This window comes from Mercurialis annua, linkage group LG3 (genome assembly GCF_937616625.2).
Source record: "Mercurialis annua linkage group LG3, ddMerAnnu1.2, whole genome shotgun sequence".
Taxonomy (NCBI): Eukaryota; Viridiplantae; Streptophyta; class Magnoliopsida; order Malpighiales; family Euphorbiaceae; genus Mercurialis; species Mercurialis annua.
Window position 1 is genome coordinate 28252407 of NC_065572.1, and position 10865 is coordinate 28263271.

Sequence of the window (10865 nt, forward strand, 5' to 3'; positions counted from 1 at the left end):
GTATTGATATTTTTCTTTCTCGTTTGTTGCAATAGTTTTCGATCGAATCTTAAATCTTAGGTTATATCATCATGATTCTAAATCGAATTAAATCACTGGCAAGTCTCTTGTGACTTGATCCTTATGGTTGGGTCCCGAGATAGTTCAACCGAGTTACCTTCAACCATGTGACACAGTCCCGAGATAGTTCGACCGAGATACTCATGCCACTACTTAATCCCAAGTTGTGAGTCCCGAGATAGTTCAACCGAGTTACTCACCAGACACAGGTCCCGAGATAGTTCAACCGAGTTACCTTCGTGTCTGCATTCGGACTCTGCACCCTGCAAGTCTTTTGAACTTAACTGTCGATTCATATAATTCCTATTGACATTTAATAAGAGTGTTTGTTCCGTATTACTTCGCGATCTTATTTCGTACAATTTCTCGATGTATACTCACTTTTTATTTCGTATGAGTCCCGAGGACTATTATCGAGAATGAATGAGATACGGGTCCCGGGATAGTTCTACCGAGTTTAACCTCGTATCTTAGTTCTTATTATTGGGTGTACCATAGTACAATTCTCATTTTACGTTTCCAGTTGATTTTGTATTTTTCGTTCTGTTGTATTGATCCTTTATGGACCATGACATGCACAAAACACTCTACAACATACATTAATAACACACGCACATATGGGTATTTGTTATGATTAATAGTACGTATATGAACGTACTAAGTTTCTATATAAATATTTGCATAATAGTACATATAGGAATGTACTATATTCTTTTTATTTATATTTGGTTCGGTTCACATTATATTACTTTACCCATCCCCTGTGTTAAAACATATATATATTCTTTTCATTTCTTTATGTTATTGTCAAAATAGCAAAATACGATAAAACATCATTTTCGAAACACACATACGTATACATTTTTAAAAACAAACATTTCAAATATATAAATATTCATATAGCCTTTCGTAATAAAATATGCGGCTTTATGAATATTGACGAGTAATTTAAAGTGTACTCACCACTTGCTATCCATAATCTTTAAATAAACACGAAGACATCTCGATCCGTTCCCCTCAAGCCTTGTCGATAGTCGCTTCGTCGAGTCTACGCAAATTCGATAACACTACGAATTAATAAAATTTCTAAGTATAACTAATTTATCAAAAAGCTAATTTTCTAGTCTACTTCGGCTAACCAAATTCTTATCTAAAAATAGTCCGACCCCAAAACAAAATTGACATTCTTAAAGTTCGGAATGTCGCCTACAACTTTTATTTAGGTCTCGGAATGAAATTCGCACCCGAAGGTGTCGGAATCTAGCCCATAAGGTTTTTACATAGGGCTGTCCTAAAACTGCAGACCTGCTCTGAGCAATAAAATGTTTTGCTCAATTTGATTATCTTAGAGGCAGAATTAGAGAAAACTTAAACCTGGACAATTGTAGGTAACATCTCAAAGTTTTCGTGCCAACAAACGGAACTTGATTCCGAGTTATAAAATTCGAGTTATTGCTCTCATAATACCTCTATTCTGCAGTACACAATTCTGCCAATCGTCAAACTAATTTTCGCCGACTCGTTTCGTAACTATTTCGTGTTGAAACTAAACCTAACAATTTCAGACCTCTAACACCAATTCAATCCAGCCTCTAAACACTTCAATTATCAACCATAATTCATAGCTAAGTTTCATCAAACTAACACAACCTAAATCATTCATTAATATCCAATACTATCATCATTTTTTTCATCAAACTTCACCATCACCTTAATCAATTAAACTCAACTTGTTTCAGCTCTAATTAACTCACATTAAAGAATGAATCCAACATTTGATCATCACTTCATCCATCAAGTTTAGGGGCCGAAACCCTTGCCCATTTTCAAGTCAAATTGCATTCAATCACAACACAATTTCAATGGTCAAAACACCAACTTATTAACCATCATCATTATCATAGAAAAAGTAAATCCAAAGCCATCAAACTCATCCAAAATATCAATCAAAACATAGATAAATTTCAGAATTCAACCTCACCTTGGATTGTTGATCATGGCCAAACACTTCAAGCTCAAATTCACCATCAACTTTGCTTCAATTCAACTCAAGGACACCTATAATCATCAACACATAAAATCCCCAAATCAATCCTCAAAACCCTTAACATATACATCACACACAATTCAAAAATTTCATCCTACATCAAAACAACCATTAGACTTAACTTAAATCATCAATTTACTCATCATACACATCATTTCCACCATTGGAATCATCATCACCATTTTAACTAATCAAACCCGAAAGTTACAGCGCTAACCCTAATCTCAAGATGTGATTATTACCTTGAACAATAGGGCTAGATCAGTAGCTCTCCTTCTTCTCGTTCCGTGGCCACAAGAATCGTCCAATTTCGTTGAGAAACGAAGAAGTTATGCTCCTTTGAAATTTGGTTGATGATCTTCCATGGAGAAAGGATGGAGTACGAAATTTGGGAGCTGAAAATGATAAGCTTGCTGAGTTTAAACTCATATGCAAGTGGCTTAGATAAATGAAACAAAAGTCTCCTTTAGTCCTTGAGTTTGCCACCTCCTCAACCTCTAACTTCTAACTTTTCTTTCGTCCAATTTAGTCCACTAATCCTTTAATTATTCGATTCTCGATGAATTCCGTATTATTTATTTTCCAAATAATTAATATTAGTATCATATATTATAATATCACTTTTCAACAATTTATGTTGGCAATTTCTGCAAAAAACGCTCATATTTCCATTTTGAGCTAATTTGCACTTTTTCGTCCAATATTTCACTTTAATGACCATCGATGACCACTTAATCGATATTATTTTCTTATCTTGAGAAAATAGAGTAAAACACAACTTCCTCCGGAAGTTTGTGGTTAAAAGTCCACTTTAGTCCTTAAAGTGGCTAATTTGCACTTTAATCCTTATTCTTAACTAATCGTCAAACTATCTTCTAAAACGATTTCGTATACTTACGAAATTTTGACGATCGTTTATTAATAATATTTCACGGACCTTGGCGTGAATATTATTCGCTCTGACTTTCCAACTTATTTTATTTTATTCCTCCTTTTTTTTGTCTCGATTAAATCCAATTTATCGCATAATAATTTTCCATTTAAATTATTATTCTACGATAATTCCAATAGACCCGCTTCGGTCTAAGTCCTTATTATCCAACCCTAATCCGATATTCTCGTTCTTAATCTTTAAGGTTATGCCTCGTGGCACTACACGTAACACCACAAACATTTAGGTTATTACAATCTTCCCCCCTTATAAAAATTCGTCCTCGAATTTTCATAATCTTTTTATACTACTTATCCAATTCTTATTCATAAATTATCATTCTCTTCCTTCCACACTTTCACTGCTATACTATGATCAATCATTTACTAAATGTTGACTTTACAGTTAGGGTTATACAGTCTTTTATCTATTACTATCCTTAGATGAAAGTACCTCGATATACTTATCGAGTAATTTCTTATACAAACAATCCTAACCATCTTATTACTGCTTGATTCATAATCATTATGAATCAATCCCTTCTTCTTCGATCGACTACAATAATATCTTCTTGCACGTGGGTTCACGTCTCTTTTGTAACTAACTTCTATGTTCGATTCCCCCATTCTCGAGGTACTCTCGCTCTTACTTTAAGCGCAGTCTCTATTACTTTACAAACGTATAAAGTAGCGTCGACATCTTCGTATTCAACATACGAGACTGCTTTAAAGATTTACAATTCAAATTTCGATACATTTCATATCGCGTTATACTATTTGCCGTTCTAATACGTTCTTATATAGGCCTAACAAGATGATCAGTCTTGTCCTATGCCTCTATATACAGAGTCCCTGTCTGAGCTTACTTACGTTTGAAAACTCATCCGTTTAAAACCACGATACTTTTCATTTCTCAAATCATGTCATAATTGTGCACCGGTGTGATGACTTCTCTCATCACAAGAGTTGCAATGACACTCCTCTTTTTCATTTCCAGACATACACAATGTATATGATGCATGTCCTAGTAGTGAATGCAATATGGATGTAGTGATGCAATTCTATTCGTGTCAATGCGATGTTTTTATGATTCGTGTCCGGGCACAATTATGTCTTTTCAAAATATTTTATTTCGATCAAATACTTTTCTTTTCATAAAACGGGGTTTACGTAAGTTTCTTTGACATCAGACTCTGTATAACTACTCGTTCTTATCATTTATCATACTATTGTTCGCAATCTATGTACATCTTTTGCATACAAAAAGATGTATTTCTACTTGTCCGCTTTTGACGTCGTTCGAAAAGTACGTCCTAAGCGTTCATGTTTACACTAGACTAGCTCAAAAGGTTTAATCGCTATTGAGCTTCTAGCGTTTGGACTTCATGACGTTCGCTTCTACTATACGGTCTATTCGTTGTGTCTAACTAGAAATTGCCGCGACAAACTCCGTCTTTAAGGGGATGGTTGGTTTGTGTCACCTGTTGTATCTTATCACATGGGATGTTGCATCCCTCGTGTATTGACTTTGTTCTCCTTACTGGCAACATACATCCGTCATTGCGAGTGTATGGAACTTGCAAAGTTGGAACTTCCTTGTTCCAACGACGAGCTAATAGTGCTAGCTGCATAGCCTTTCCGTCTTTTCACTTTTATCATTCTTCTCGATCATCTCCTATTATATTCTTCGTATTAACTTTCATCATATCTTCTGGTCTATGTGATACACTTCGTTTACTCATTCTCGATGAGTTTCTCAATTCATTCAACTCTTCTTGTCATGTGTTGCCTTTGGCAATGTCTCTACTTCCATGCCTATTACTTATCTTGATTATTGACTCTCGGGTCTGATAATCAACTCTCTTCCATTTACTCTTGTCTATCTTCTTACTCATGTAGAGAAGTTTTCCAATTCTTATGGCACTTACTAACATCCTTTATAATCTTCACGATATACTCATCATATTGATCACTATCTTGCTAGAATCCTCTTTGGCATCTCATAACTTATTTGCATAAGTCTTCTTTAGACTTTGCTTCCCTTCTCACTGTATCCTTACTATTCGCAACAAGGCGAATTCGTCCTTTAGGTTACTATTAACTATAGCATTAACTCTTGGGTTATGCTTATCATTAACATCTTACTCATTTATCCAAACATGTGATATTCATACTTCATATATTTACTTCTTATTTGACCTTCTTCAGAATGGACTAGTGCATTTTCTAATTGTCTAACATTGTTGACAAGCTGAATAACTTCTCTCTATCAGTCTGTGTCAGTCTTTCCATAGATTGTGGTCCTAATCCTTCCACGATTCTTGTATAGACTCACACTTAATCTATCATTAAGTCGTGAGCGAATCCACTTAATCTATCAAACTCGATAACCTATCTTTGGACTAGTTTGTCTCCTCGAGTTAACGATATTTGCTTTTCTTGCTTGTCCTTAATCAAAGCAAACAGTAAAAAGAATTACCTAAATCGGGTCACTAACTCCATCCATATTGTTTGACCCTTTATCGGTCCAATTACTTATCGAACACAATCTTTGGTTGAACCTTTCATCGATACCTCTATTGATTTTACCGTTTATCCTTTGTCCACTTGAAGATTACGAGCAATTAGCTCCGCTCCGTCTAGAAAATCTAACACATCGTTCAATCCACCAAACTCCTTTAATCTTAACTTCATTTATGCCAATATCAGATCTCTACCTTGCATCTTTCCTCTTCATATTGATACTGTCCTTGTATCACTATCTTATTATTAGCATAAAACTCTGCATATCAGTTACTCCTATTATTAACTGATTACTATCATCGCTGGGTTGTTACGGAACTCCTGGTGCCTGTACATTCTCACTTTGTCAATACTAGGTTCCTCTAAGCTCTGTCTTATCCCTGGCCTCTACCGGCCAAATGGAGTGGTTTACATTTTCTTTCGTTACTTCTGGCTCCATCTCGGGGCCTTATGCACTTACTGTGCCATGGCACACGTTCGAATAGCTCTTTGTTCTTAGTATGGCGGATATATAAAGGAATCCCGATGAATTCCTTAAAATATAGTACATACTAGTCATAACATGTTCTATTCATACTCTACGCATATCTATAAACAACCTATGCTGATCAAATCTCAAGAAAATCAGTGTCACCTAGATTTTCTTCGGCTAATTCGCATATTTTAAGTCTCGCGAGCATTCCGCTCGCTATAGACTTAGCAAAATTAAGCAGCATATAATCAATAATCGCAAGTTCTATAAATAACAACCAATCACAAACACACATTTCACATATCGTATATGTTATCACAGGTGTACATACCTGTGAGCATATCACTCTTCTGAGTGATCGCGTTTTGCAGCGCGTCGCATATCTCATCATTCATATACTATCCAATCAATTAATTCAATCATAGTCCATAACGATATTCTTAATCATATGAGTCTCGAGAGTATATAACTCTTCGCAGACTATAAATACTCGAAAGTGTATTGCTTACTCAAGTAAACACAAAACATAATTTATGCTCATGCACACTCCTAACTCGACTCCTAATAGCACATATATGAGGGGTTGTATTTGTAAAACGTTTGAAAAATCGATGAAAAAGATGATAACGTTCAAAAGACATGACTGGAAATCCCTATAATCCGCAGTAGTTCCTAGGAAGTAATTGACTCGTTGCGATACCTCGATCACAAAAGAACAATGGCCTAGGAACACTAAACCATTGCTTTGATACCACCTTTGTCACGACCCGATTTCTCGAGCCGCGACCGGCGCTAGGGAATGGGAGTGGTAGCTCCAAATCCCGTAGCAAGCCTAAAAACCTGTGTAAATTTTTCGCAAATTAAAACATATTTCATATATTAAAATACATGTGACCCCATTTACAAATAATATCAGAGTTAAAACGCGTTATACAAAATTATAGTTAACAAATTCTAGACTACTGCGGACTGCTAGAATGAAAACATTCTTTTTTTTCTTGTACAAATCACTTCCGAGAATTAGAACTTCGGAAGATTGACTCTTCAAATCATATCATGCTATCCCTGAAAAATGGGAGGAGCAACTGGGTCAGTATAAAACTGAGTGAGTTCACCAAATTACACGCAATATTGCATAAAAGGTTAAAACCGTTAAAAATCCATTTTATATATAGAAAATACCCTTTTGAAATCAAATTGAATATCCTCTTTACTTTCCTTCATAACTCTTTGTTTATTCCATAAATTTATAGTTTATACGTATTTGACATCTTTGGTTTCTTATTATGGTATTGATATTTTTCTTTCTCGTTTGTTGCAATAGTTTTCGATCGAATCTTAAATCTTAGGTTATATCATTATGATTCTAAATCGAATTAAATCAATGGCAAGTCTCTTGTGACTTGATCCTTATGGTTGGTTCCCGAGATAGTTCAACCGAGTTACCTTCAACCATGTGACACAGTCCCGAGATAGTTCGACCGAGTTACTCATGCCACTACTTAATCCCAAGTTGTGAGTCCCGAGATAGTTCAACCGAGTTACTCACTAGACACAGGTCCCGAGATAGTTCAACCGGGTTACCTTCGTGTCTGCATTCGGACTCTGCACCCTGCAAGTCTTTTGAACTTAACTGTCGATTCATATAATTCCTATTGACATTTAATAGGAGTGTTTGTTCCGTATTACTTCGCGATCTTATTTCGTACAATTTCTCGATGTATACTCACTTTTTATTTCGTATGAGTCCCGAGGACTATTATCGAGAATGAATGAGATACGGGTCCCGGGATAGTTCTACCGAGTTTAACCTCGTATCTTAGTTCTTATTATTGGGTGTACCATAGTACAATTCTCATTTTACGTTTCCAGTTGATTTTGTATTTTTCGTTCTGTTGTATTGATCCTTTATGGACCATGACATGCACAAAACACTGTACAACATACATTAATAACACACGCACATATGGGTATTTGTTATGATTAATAGTACGTATATGAACGTACTAAGTTTCTTTATAAATATTTGCATAATAGTACATATAGGAATGTACTATATTATTTATATTTATATTTGGTTCGGTTCACATTATATTACTTTACCCATCCCCTGTGTTAAAACATATATATATTCTTTTCATTTCTTTATGTTATTGTCAAAATAGCAAAATACGATAAAACATCATTTTCGAAACACACATACGTATACATTTTTAAAAACAAACATTTCAAATATATAAATATTCATATAGCCTTTCGTAATAAAATATGCGGCTTTATGAATATTGACGAGTAATTTAAAGTGTACTCACCACTTGCTATCCATAATCTTTAAATAAACACGAAGACATCTCGATCCGTTCCCCTCAAGCCTTGTCGATAGTCGCTTCGTCGAGTCTACGCAAATTCGATAACACTACGAATTAATAAAATTTCTATGTATAACTAATTTATCAAAAAGCTAATTTTCTAGTCTACTTCGGCTAACCAAATTCTTATCTAAAAATAGTCCGACCCCAAAACAAAATTGACATTCTTAAAGTTCGGAATGTCGCCTACAACTTTTATTTAGGTCTCGGAATGAAATTCGCACCCGAAGGTGTCGGAATCTAGCCCATAAGGTTTTTACATAGGGCTGTCCTAAAACTGCAGACCTGCTCTGAGAAATAAAATGTTTTGCTCAATTTGATTATCTTAGAGGCAGAATTAGAGAAAACTTAAACCTGGACAATTGTAGGTAACATCTCAAAGTTTTCGTGCCAATAAACGGAACTTGATTCCGAGTTATAACACTCGAGATATTGCTCTCACAATACCTCTATTCTGCAGTACAAAATTCTGCCAATCGTCAAACTAATTTTCGCCGACTCGTTTCGTAACTATTTCGTGTTGAAACTAAACCTAACAATTTCATACCTCTAACACCAATTCAATCCAGCCTCTAAATACTTCAATTATCAACCATAATTCATAGCTAAGTTTCATCAAACTAACACAACCTAAATCATTCATTAATATCCAATACTATCATTATTTTTTTCATCAAACTTCACCATCACCTTAATCAATTAAACTCAACTTGTTTCAGCTCTAATTAACTCACATTAAAGAATGAATCCAACATTTGATCATCACTTCATCCATCAAGTTTAGGGGCCAAAACCCTTGCCCATTTTCAAGTCAAATTGCATTCAATCACAACACAATTTCAATGGTCAAAACACCAACTTATTAACCATCATCATTATCATAGCAAAAGTAAATCCTAAGCCATCAAACTCATCCAAAATATCAATCAAAACATAGATAAATTTCAGAATTCAACCTCACCTTGGATTGTTGATCATGGCCAAACACTTCAAGCTCAAATTCACCATCAACTTTGCTTCAATTCAACTCAAGAACACCTATAATCATCAACACATAAAATCCCCAAATCAATCCTCAAAACCCTTAACATATACATCACACACAATTCAAAACTTTCATCCTACATCAAAACAACCATTAGACTTAACTTAAATCATCAATTTACTCATCATACACATCATTTCCACCATTGGAATCATCATCACCATTTTAACTAATCAAACCCGAAAGTTACAGCGCTAACCCTAATCTCAAGATATGATTATTACCTTGAACAATAGGGCTAGATCAGTAGCTCTCCTTCTTCTCGTTCCGTGGCCACAAGAATCGTCCAATTTCGTTGAGAAACGAAGAAGTTATGCTCCTTTGAAATTTGGTTGATGATCTTCCATGGAGAAAGGATGGAGTACGAAATTTGGGAGCTGAAAATGATAAGCTTGCTGAGTTTAAACTCATATGCAAGTGGCTTAGATAAATGAGACAAAAGTCTCCTTTAGTCCTTGAGTTTGCCACCTCCTCAACCTCTAACTTCGAACTTTTCTTTCGTCCAATTTAGTCCACTAATCCTTTAATTATTCGATTCTCGATGAATTCCGTATTATTTATTTTCCAAATAATTAATATTAGTATCATATATTATAATATCACTTTTCAACAATTTATGTTGGCAATTTCTGCAAAAAACGCTCATATTTCCATTTTGAGCTAATTTGCACTTTTTCGTCCAATATTTCACTTTAATGACCATCGATGACCACTTAATCGATATTATTTTCTTATCTTGAGAAAATAGAGTAAAACACAACTTCCTCCGGAAGTTTGTGATTAAAAGTCCACTTTAGTCCTTAAAGTGGCTAATTTGCACTTTAATCCTTATTCTTAACTAATCGTCAAACTATCTTCTAAAACGATTTCGTATACTTACGAAATTTTGACGATCGTTTATTAATAATATTTCACGGACCTTGGCGTGAATATTATTCGCTCTGACTTTCCAACTTATTTTATTTTATTCCTCCTTTTTTTGTGTCTCGATTAAATCCAATTTATCGCATAATAATTTTCCATTTAAATTATTATTCTACGATAATTCCAATAGACCCGCTTCGGTCTAAGTCCTTATTATCCAACCCTAATCCGATATTCTCGTTCTTAATCTTTAAGGTTATGCCTCGTGGCACTACACGTAACACCACAAACATTTAGGTTATTACACACATTGTGAAGCTCTGAGACGTTCTTCTTATGATTTCGAGATCAGTGTGGATTCCGTCTTGTTTAGCATAGTTCAGCTGTGTTAGATTGTTATCCCGTGGATTGTTGTTTTTCTTTTGTTGATGAAGCTACTGGAATATATTTCATGTCTTTAGCATTTGATTGTCATATTGGTTGCTTTGGATTATTGCATACTTAAGTTAGGATTATGTTACTGCAAAACTTTGGGTTGATGGAAGGATTTGTTTG

General features: G+C 34.8%; 2 long non-coding RNA genes across 2 annotated transcripts; both read right to left on the reverse strand.

The window, feature by feature from the left end:
* Positions 1-896: 896 nt before the first annotated feature.
* LOC130015221 (uncharacterized) lies at positions 897-2113 on the reverse strand. The gene is made up of 2 exons (XR_008790293.1): positions 2042-2113; positions 897-1108 (listed from the first exon to the last, which is right to left on the reverse strand). It is a non-coding gene; the product is annotated as an uncharacterized LOC130015221 (long non-coding RNA).
* A 4779-nt stretch (positions 2114-6892) lies between these two features.
* LOC126675464 (uncharacterized) lies at positions 6893-9853 on the reverse strand. The gene is made up of 4 exons (XR_007639758.2): positions 9671-9853; positions 9363-9439; positions 8345-8429; positions 6893-7097 (listed from the first exon to the last, which is right to left on the reverse strand). It is a non-coding gene; the product is annotated as an uncharacterized LOC126675464 (long non-coding RNA).
* Positions 9854-10865: the final 1012 nt, after the last annotated feature.